The sequence below is a fragment of the Heliangelus exortis genome, chromosome 9, assembly GCF_036169615.1.
Source record: "Heliangelus exortis chromosome 9, bHelExo1.hap1, whole genome shotgun sequence".
NCBI classification, from domain to species: Eukaryota; Metazoa; Chordata; class Aves; order Apodiformes; family Trochilidae; genus Heliangelus; species Heliangelus exortis.
Window position 1 is genome coordinate 18,593,153 of NC_092430.1, and position 4,197 is coordinate 18,597,349.

At 39.9% G+C, this 4,197-nt stretch overlaps 1 long non-coding RNA gene across 1 annotated transcript; it reads right to left on the reverse strand.

Annotated features, from left to right (window-relative positions):
• Positions 1–458: 458 nt before the first annotated feature.
• LOC139799970 (uncharacterized) lies at positions 459–3,047 on the reverse strand. Its single transcript, XR_011727529.1, has 2 exons — positions 2,225–3,047; positions 459–1,328 (listed from the first exon to the last, which is right to left on the reverse strand). It is a non-coding gene; the product is annotated as an uncharacterized lncRNA (long non-coding RNA).
• Positions 3,048–4,197: the final 1,150 nt, after the last annotated feature.

Here is a 4,197-nt window from a genome sequence, read left to right on the forward strand (position 1 = left end):
TTTAATATATTTGTGCTGCATAACTGTGGTCTGTTTCCCTGTCACAAATCAAATAAACAAACAAACAAAAAACCCAACAAACACCTTCCTTGAATTGTATTAAAAAAAAAAATACAGAGAAAAATATTCACAGATTTGCCCATATCAATTTCGCAGCTGTGTTTAAATCAGTTTCTGTAAAACCAATTTCTATTACAGTTACACTGTAGGTTTAGCTTAATTTTTTTTTTTTTTTTAGAGAGACATCAGTAACCTGATGGTCCCAAAATCACCTGCAAAACAATCTTCTTTTCACATAGCCCACCTGTGTCTAGCTCATGTAGCTCACATAATCCACATGGTGATTGTTCTGAGGGCAAACTTTACTTTGCTTTTTCGTATTTGTTTTACTCTGTCCATGTCTGTGCAGCGACAGAAAGTCCCATGTAAACTGAAAGGTGAAACACAAAGCAGCAGAGTTACAATGAACTCACTTTACTCCAAGTAGTACCAAGTGACCATGTGAAGTGATATACAAAAACCCAAGCTATTTTTCTCTCTAGTCTTTTCAAGCAACAGGGAGGTTAAGGTATCCTTCCTGGTAGGGGGTAAGACTCAAATGTCATGCTGAAGAATGATGTTGTGTATGTCCCTTTAAAAACTTTGAATAACAGCTAGTTTAAATTTGAATCTAAAAAGAAAAAGTGAGCTGGTTTCAACCTGGAACTGGCTAAAATGTTTCCTGCAACATCTCTGTCAGAAAAAAAAACGAGTTGATTTTAAATCTGAATGTTGCTTTTGATAATTTTCAGTGCAAAAGGTTAAAACATTGCTTTGTTTTCTTACCACAGATTGTTCACTTCACTCCAGAATTACAGCAGCAAGACCCAAACCCTGCAAGTGGTGGAGACACAGCTTGGAAATCTCCTGTATTTCTGGCTCACTTTGGCCCTGTGCACGAAACCAGGCACCACAGCTGATAAACTTGTTTCTAGAAAGATCTGTTCGCCCAGGACCACCCCATGTGTGCAGATGGGACACGGGCTGGTGCAGGCCACCACCACCTGCCTGATCTCAGTGACAAGGAAAGTTTCATCATCCCTGGTCTGTCCAAACAGCTCCAGGGGGTGTCCTGGGGTCCCTGTGGGGTATCAGCCCCAGGCAGGAACCCTGGCTGGGTCTCTGCTGAGCTGGGTCTGTGGGCTGGACAGGCAAAAAGCCATTCCCTTGTTCTGTCAGATGGAAGAAGGGATGGGAAGGTGCTGCAGGGAGGAGGGAGCAGGGAGGTGCGGGCAGTAGGGATTGCAGAACCCCTGTTACATGAAGCTGGGCTCCCACGAAGGCTCAGCCTGAGGAGAAGGCAGAAACAAAGCTTCACCTTGGCCTCTGACACTGACTGTGTCATTTGCTGGGCCCAATTTTTGTCCGTGTACCAAATTCTGTAACCAGGTCACAACATAGCAGTGTACAAAGTACCAGCCAGGAATTCTCTTTGCACAAGAAAAACTAATTCTCAGCTTTCACAAATTTTGTTTGGAATTTTTTTTTTTCTTTTGTTTTTTTTTTCCAAGAGAAGGGTTCAGCTTCAAAATTAAGTTTGCAAAACTTTCTCTGTCTGGTTCATACTACATTTTTTTTGCAGCCCACAAAGGAAATTCTGACACAATAAATTTCATTCAGACTTCATTTTCGTCTTTCAAGACTCATTTGAATGCAGCCACTAAACAAACTACTTCTCTTGCCCAGCCTTCTTTTACCTTTAGACATTCTAAATGTACAATCTACCAGTTGGAATACAGGTACCTCAGGACTTTAGCAGAAAAAAACCTAAAACAAAACCCAAATAATTGAATTCAGAGAGTACCGAAACCAGCAGTTATAAAAAAAACCCAGGGTTGTAAAAAAGATTGACTTGTAGAAACAATAAAACTTTTGATCCCACTTTCCTTAATTAGCCTGGGAACATAGGATCAGGTACAAAATCTTAAATAGAACATATAAATGTCATGAAAACACACAAAACCTAATACAAAAATATTTTAATGTTATCTGATGAGAAATTCTGTTTTTAGAAATAAGGCAAATACAAATGGCACCATTACTCTGTAAACATCTCTCAAACCCTTTGAAACGTCAGTGCAGGTCTTCAACACAGTTTCACAAAGAAAACAATGTACTAGTTACAACACATTTGAGAAAAAATCCTGTAATAAATTTTAAAAGGACATGACAATGATAAAAGTACCTGTGGAAGAATGGCATTTTTGGTTTGTTTAATAACCCTCAAAACTTCCTAGCAGGAAAGCTGGATGGGTGCTCTCTGTGTCATCTCTCATTTTCAATTAGTAGTTTGTCTGCCAGTAGGTAATAGATGTGAAGTTACTTTGACTTTGTTGCCAACAGCCAGTGGGAGTTCTGAAGAAGGTGTATGAAATACCAAAAGGAAAAAGAGAGACATGATATAAAATGGTGCCTGATCCTGCTAACCCCTGCTCCTCCGAGCAATCCTCTTTCTTTTCTACTTACCGTACAGTATAAGAGCCTCAGGATTAAGTCAGATCTTGGAACATAATTCCGTTTATTTGGAGAAGCAAATGTGCCTTTTGCTCAACATAAATGTTTTCATTTAAAAGGAGGCTGTCAAGTTGGAAAGGGTATTAAATTAATATTTAGAAGAAACTTTGTGCATTTTCACATGGGCCAGGGGACTGTGCAGAGCTGTAGGGATGGGCTGGATCTCAACAACTCCAGCAGCCAGAGGAGCCCCAGAGCCAACCCCAGCCCTGGTCACCACAAGAGCTGGGCCAGCAAACACCCATTGTGCTCACACACCCAGGTGCCCATGAAATAATTCTGCCAGAGACCCCTCAGATATTCAACACCTGCAGAGTAATGCCAGAGCCACCAATGCCTCCCACTGCAGCACCCTGAGAGCCCAGTGCAGCCCCTTCACCACCAAAGCGATTTCTACTCCAGGTCAGCAGTGGGAAAAGAGCTTCTGGAATTTCAGCATCCATCCCTGTCACGAGGCTGGTGGGATGCTGACAGGGCTGCAACGCGTTATGCTTGCTTGGAGTGGGAAAGAGCAGCTCCTGAAATAAGCAGCAGGCACCACACAAAAACAGTCTGCTGTACACTTTAAGTTTATGGTAAGTCACCCATCAATGAAACTTCGACTTGAAAACAAGAATGCCACCAGCAGTACATGCATACACACATGCACACAGACACACGCAGAGTTTGCTGTTTAATTTTATGCAGGGTGAGGCTTTTTCCATTTGATTTATCTCCTGTAGATAGAAAATACAGAACAGAATAGGATTTACTGTTATCAACATTTTCCATATAGTATTACACAAGTTACCAACAAAAAACCAAAATTATAGCAACCTGCAATTCCTTTTTACCTGTATTTGTAAACAGGTGGTTCTGAACATACTTCTTGTGGTTGCAAGTCTCAGGTCTGAGTTTTGTTACCTTTTTTAAATTGCATCAGAAATTCAATTTTTTTGCAAGAAACAGTCAAACCATCCTTTAAGAGACATTTTTAATTAAATATCCTCATAGTTCCCTGCAATGGACTAAAAATATCCTGTTCTGATTAGTCTTTATGATTTTACATTTCATCCAGCTCAGGAGTGCTGCAAAATAACTCAGTAGCTGTCAACCTTTCACAAGTAATATACTTTCTAAAAGAGGAGTTTCTATCACAGTTCGGATTCAGCTAATGGATGTATATCGTTGATTCATATATCTTTTTTTAAAGAAAACTAGGCTGAGTCATTAAATAACCCAAAATAAACCATTTTTACCCTCAAATTATTAGACCACTTTTAGGAAAAGAGCACTAAGGCTTATATTGCCTCAGTTTGACATAAACCAATCTATTTTCCACAGTTTCAGTTGGTTAGATATGAAAATCTCAGGACTCACTTGGGTTTTCTCAGTGTCTCAAGAGTCTGGTTGCTCATGTTTACCTCTGTCAAAGAACAGTTACAATATAGTCCTTCTAGCAGAACACATGGAAACATAAAAGCAGTTAACTGATTCCCAGGAAATTCATAAAATATCCTCTCCTAGTGATTCAAGGTATTTTTGTGAAGGCAGATTATTTACTTTTTTTAGCTTTCCCCATTGTCTAGCTTGTCTAATTGCTCCTTGCGTGAGTGCTCTGGCCTGAGGGTTATTTTGCAGCTCTAATTGCAAAGAGAAGGATTA